The 6,630-nt window shown below is 30.6% G+C and overlaps 1 long non-coding RNA gene across 1 annotated transcript; it reads left to right on the forward strand.

The window, feature by feature from the left end:
• Positions 1-2,097: 2,097 nt before the first annotated feature.
• LOC143051302 (uncharacterized) lies at positions 2,098-3,903 on the forward strand. The gene is made up of 2 exons (XR_012970693.1): positions 2,098-2,948; positions 3,433-3,903. It is a non-coding gene; the product is annotated as an uncharacterized LOC143051302 (long non-coding RNA).
• The last annotated feature ends 2,727 nt before the right edge of the window (positions 3,904-6,630 follow it).

Below are 6,630 nucleotides of genomic sequence, written 5' to 3' on the forward strand. Positions count from 1 at the left end.
ATCGTACTTGACCCTTATATTTGCCGTTGAAAATAGTCTGAACTATTACTCGACCAGTCTGAAACAGTCTGAACCCATTCTCGACATGTACTCGACCTATTTTTCCAGTCTAAACCATACTTAACCAAAGGTCTGAACAATACTCGACCAGTCTGAACCATACTAGACCAAAAAAACTCTACTTTTTTAACTGTTAAAATAAATTACTTTTTAACTGACATATATAACAACAGCCAACAAAATTTATAAAAAATTTAACCTTATAAAAGAAATATATCTCGAATTATATTTAGGATAAAAAAAAATATTATATATAAGTTTTATCAAAAAGGGATAAAATTAAATAAATAAATAAAATTGTTTTTCTGATTAGTGGTGAAATATAAAGTATAACCTCTGCTTGGGGGCAAACTCATAAATAAGATCACACCTGGTCAGAGGTATTATATTCTAAATAACATTGATTCAAAATTGCAACATCCTGTTTAAATTAAATAACAAGGCCTTTCGAATATGCATGTATGTACTAGATAAGTAATACACGAATTTAAGAAAATAGGGCTTTCTTTTTACCTGTAAAACACACATGTACTGAGGTAATTAGAATATATTAAAGTGCTTTATGTATGCCATGTTAATTTGACAAAAAAATACTTAAATTAATTGAAATTTTTTTTACTGTTACTTTGGAAAACATTTCCTTTTTTAAAAAGGTTATCAAGGATTGCTATGGAAATTATATTATCATGATTATATTAAATTATTGGTTTAATAAAACAAAACAATTAAGCTCTCATTTTTTTTAAATTTATTAAGTTGTTTTATATACTATTTTATATATATCTTAATATAAAAAACATTCACTGCATTATTACCTGAACTCAACTGACACCATAAATCTATACTAGGCTTAAGTTAATGGTGAAAATAATCCATAAAATACTTATGAAATATTCATAACATTTTGAATAATATTGAAAATATGAGTCACAATTAATTTTTTTAGATTATTTGATCAGCTTGTTTTATTTATATTTTAAAAGTTGATATATATTATTATGTAAGTGTTGATTAATATTGAGTTGAAGTTATATTATGATTGATTATTGTGAAATTTTAATTTCAATACTGTATTGAATACATTTTTAATTTCAAGTTGTTCAAATTTCATTTTTATTAAAAAAAATCCTAAATTGATAAAATTCAGTTGATAGATACAAAGAATAGGTCTAGGTTGATTAAGACTTGGTCGAGTATGGTTCAGACTGGGTCGAGTACGGTTCAGACTCGTATAAAATGGTTAAGTACTGGTCAAGTACACATTCAGACTGTTAAGTATGGTTCAGACTACAGTCGAGTATTATCAAGTAAATCTCAGACGAATTAAGACTGGTCGAGTAAAAATCAGTACGGTCGAGTACAGATATAGGCCATTTCAGACTTTTAATGGTTTGTAGTGTATGTTATTTATGTTAACGAGGCCGGGATAAGGTACCGGTACTTAATGTTTTTCAACTAACAAATGTACAGATTTCAATAAAATATGATAAAATAAAAAAAAAAAAAGAAAATACTGATGCCTAAAATACATTAACAAACATTACTTACATAAAAACACTGCACATAAAGGTAAATGATTTTTTTGCAGACATATTTATAAATTTAGAATGTATTTGTCAAGATACAAAACATAACTTTAGTAAATATGCTATATATTCAAACGGCATGGAGAATGTTTAACACATAACTTGTACTTGAAAATACAGTAGGTATGGCTAACGAGTAATAAAAGTGTAATTCAGGTGTCACTCCGGGTATTTAATTTGACAGCTGAATCACTAAATGTCTTCGTCTTCTGGTCAGGGAGTGTGCAAGAATTAAACAAAATAAAATGTAAATTATAACAAAATGTTGTCAGACAAGATAAAATTCCTTTGTAGGTTAAATAATTAAATGATTTTGGTATTTTCGTCCCGGGTAAGATCTTTTTATTTACCTTATAGATATTATTTGTTAGCAACAAGTAACAAATAATGATTTGTGTTTGTTAAAGACAAATACATTTTATTCTAAAAAGAAAACACTGCGCAAAATTGAACTAATTTTATCGTGGTAAATAAAATAGAGATTTTGATTCAGGTATTTTTTGCTTGCTATGTAAGGTCAGGAAGGATAATTATTTATTTTTATTGAACACTATGTTCAGAGTGTTGCTATATGTAAGTATTTGTCTGAGCCTCGGTAATGGGTTCCTATTGGAAACTAATACACAAAAAGCCGACAATCTTACTGGATCGAATAAACAATATGTGACGCTAAATGAATTTTATGAAGAAAAAAAGGAACAAAAGTACGATCTAAATGTTCTCAGCCACAAAATGGAACGAATGAAATCCGACTCGGAAAAGACATTGACACTACTGACGTCACAGATACAGCAAAAGTTATTGTCAATGGAAAATTCTTTTAAAGTAAATGGACAAAAGAATGAGACAGATGAACTGCAGCAATTACACCAGATAAACAGAGAACTTCAAAGCAGATTTACAAAACTACAACAAAATATAAAGTAATTGAGAACGAACTTATCCAGTCACGAAATACCACATTGAAATTGAGTGCCGAATTTCAAACCATACAACAACTGAAAACTGTTCAGCAACTTCAAGATTTAAATGGACTTAAGATAGAGGTGCAAAGTATTAGTACAAACACGCATTCAATGGCCGTTAACCAGCAGGCCAGGGACCAGGACTTTCTAGCCTTATATAACCAGACAATTAAAAACAAGAATCAACAAGATTTTTTTATAAACCAAACATTGGCGTCCCTTCAAACTATAAAGCGTAACCAAAATATATCAACGTCGGATTTAAATGGCAAAATAGATCAAATCGTAAGGACTATCAACAGAACAAATGCCCTTGTTAATAACGCCAACGACAGAGGTAGGAAAAAGTTTACGAAATCCTGTACTTGAATCAATTAGATAATTAGATAGTTACTGAGAATTTTACAGACCTGTGTGTGAAGTGGTGAATCGAAAACTATAGCAAAATGTGTTTTTATTGTCCGTAGTTTGTTTACGACGACAACCAACAGAACAGACATAATATCTAATCCAAAATCAAATAAAATATCATAAAAACAGTATTTGTTAAAGTACTAGTATACAAGAAAATCCATATTGTCTTTTTTATTATTTGTCAAGAGAAACGCATAAAAAAGAGCACCCACTTTATTCAGAGTACTTAAAGGCATTGAATGTTAAAAAAAAACCAAGTCACATGATACTATTTTTTTTTAGTTACAAAATTGTCATGAACAGAGCATAACATGAAAATCATCAAAACCTTCTGGAAACGATTTGCCATATGTGTAAATTTGATGTTGATACTTTTGTTTTCATATAGAATAATGTCTCTTTTTCAGTTGCCTTGACGTCTTGTGTTAGATCAGATCACACTTTATCGGCTGGAGAAGCTATACTGTTTAACGGTGTGAAAACTCAAGTAGGAATTGACAACTTGTCTACGTTTACATCAACTGGAAAGTTTACCTGCACCAAACCTGGACTTTATTTGGTTTCCATTTGGGTGCTTACTCCAGGTCAAAACAAGCATGGACATATCAATATATTAAGGAATGACAACATCTTAGTACAAACATACATAGATAACGCTGCTCACTATGACACTGGTACTGCTACAGCAGTTGTAGAACTACAATTAAGTGACAAAGTGTGGGTACGATATGATAACGGTAGAGTAGACTATTTTGGAACTTGCATGACAATTGTAAAACTCATGTAGTACAATTTTTGTTAAATATAAACAGATGTAGAGAATACTATAGATATACTTTATGTTTTTATGGGTTTTTTTAATAAACAGATTATTCTTTTTCTTTAGTTTCTTTAAAAAAAATAACATTTACTTCTTTAATCAGGCATTTTGTCATTTTGCAGCTGACTCTGTGGAACATTTAGTCTTTTCCTTATACAAGTTTAAATCAAATATAAACCATGCAATAGAATTTAGCAGATTTTTAGAAAACGACTGGAAACAAACTTTAATCTGTTTTTATTCTGTCAAACATTTTATTTCAAACTCTGTCCTTATTAGTTTTGTATCAACATGTCCAACGAAGTCGTGGAGGCGAGAACAATGCTTACTGATACTGCAGCGTCCACAATATGTTAATGTTTGGGATTTTGATTCAAGGAAACCACTTATAAAGGTTTTTGATATTTGGAATGAGAATGTTTAAGCAAATGTTGTATTTCTGAGAATTATTTCATCGCATCCAATTAGTCATGGTTTACTAAATTTTAGATATTTAAAATTGAGAATGGAAATGGGGAATATGTCAAAGAGACAACAACTCGACCATAGAAAAAACAACAGAAGAAGGTCACCAACAGGTCTTCAATGTAGCGAGAAATTCCCGCACCCGGAGGCGTCCTTCCGCTGGCCCCTAAACAAATATATACTAGTTCAGTGATAATGAACGCCATACTAATTTCCAAATTGTACACAAGAAACTAAAATTAAAATACTACAAGACTAACAAAGGCCAGAGGATCCTGACTTGGAACAGGCACAAAAAATGCGGCGGGGTTAAACATGTTTATGAGATATCAAACCTCCCCCTATACCTGTAGCCAATGTAGAAAAGTAATGCATACTTTTCATGCTTAAACTTATGATCAGTGTAATGGGATCCAAAAATGAAAAGTCAATGAAAAATTGGATGCATTGTTAAAGACTCCTTCATTTCAAATTCCATAGAGATAATTTTTAACACCATCTCATCAGTCATGATTTATAGACTTTGAAATTTTTGAATGATTTACATCGTAATGTTTGTAATTAAAGATTATTCATGTTTTAGTGGGACCACTTATCGCTAATCGGAGAGATATCGTATGCATTTGTATAAGCATCGACATGTCTTATATCTACAAGGAGTATTCATTGACTTTGAGTATTGGCATATTTAAACGTGCTGTCATCTCAATTGAATATAACATGCATTCGTGAAAAATCTGTTTATTTAAATGTTTTTGGTTGCACTGGATACCGTACTTTGACCTTTAATGGTTTTCTTTTAAAAAATGTGATTTAGATGGCGAGTTGTCTCATTTGCACTTATATCACATCTCCTTATATCTATGACTCATTTTGTCGTTTAACTAAAAGTTAATTTCGTAAGGTTGTATGATCCTATATTTTATTTCGTCTCTTTTGTGTGCTAAATACAATTTTTTTTCTACGATAAAAAGTTATGAAAGGTACCAAAACTATAATTTAATACGTCAGACACGCGTTTCGTCTACCTAAGACTCACCAGTGACGCTCAGATCAGAATAGTTATAACGCCAAAACAAGTACAAAGTTGAAGAGCATTGAGGACCCATAATTTCAAAAAGTTGTGCCAAATACGTCTTAGGTCATTTATTCATGGGATAAGAACATCCTTAGTTTTTCGAAAAAATTAAAAGTTTTGTAAACAGGGAATTTATAAAAATGACCATATAATTAATATTCATGTCAACACCGAAGTGCTGACTTCTGAGCTTGTGATACACACGGGGACGAAACGTCCACCAGCAGTGGCATCGGTAACATTTTCGTAAGTGATAGATTATAGCGACAGTATTTTACCGATGTTCAAATCTGGTAAACTGATTAGAGAATAATAAGATAAATCAAAACCCGAAGGAATCGCATAGAAACTAAAAACTAGCGAGAAAGACCGTCTTTTCGGCAGGATATAACAAAGTCACTCTATAATACTGCTTACTTTGATGTCTGACTATTCATGTGTACATTTACTTTTCATATAAAAGAATAAGCTTTAGATAAACAAAACCGTCTTACGTGAATGTACAGACAATTCTGGCATGACACATGCGGGATTTTACCTTTTACAATTGTGCTCTCCAATAAAAATTAGAATCTTATACATAATGGCCATATATAAAATACTATCACTGTACGCTAGAATTTCAAAATCATCGCTCTTCATATTAACTGTAACATTCTTATACATTCACAGGATCTACAACTTATAGCGCCCTACAATTTGCTGTCAACATGCGTGTGTACATTTTTGTTAACGTGCATGTGTACATGTTTGTCAATATGTATGTGTACATGTTAGACCGTGTGATGCTTTTGAAATGTCATCAATTTCTATAGTTGACAGTTTCAAGTTTTTTTCAATATCTGATATATTTTTTCGTCGATTAGATGTTCAAAGTTTCTTTAGCGACATTTTCAAAAATAAAAGAATAACAAAATCCATCTGTAAAACACCTGTAAGATAACAGTTATCTTAATGTTTATTTTTATTTTTATGCTATTTCATTGATTAATTGTCAGTTTATTTATTTTTTATTTTAACCATTAAACACTAAAAATTAAAATAAACACTTTTTTGTAGTATCCAGGTGACAAACAAAATAGCTGACAATTATAATTAAATAGCAGATGCATGAACACAAATAAGGTCAACGGTCAAAAAGTAAATTAAGAATGGAATGCACATTATATTCTTGTATACTAGTTTAAGTTTTTTGGTGATAGGATATAAAATAGGAGTATTGTAATACCTGTGTGACAACAG

This window comes from Mytilus galloprovincialis, chromosome 11 (genome assembly GCF_965363235.1).
Source record: "Mytilus galloprovincialis chromosome 11, xbMytGall1.hap1.1, whole genome shotgun sequence".
NCBI lineage: Eukaryota > Metazoa > Mollusca > Bivalvia > Mytilida > Mytilidae > Mytilus > Mytilus galloprovincialis.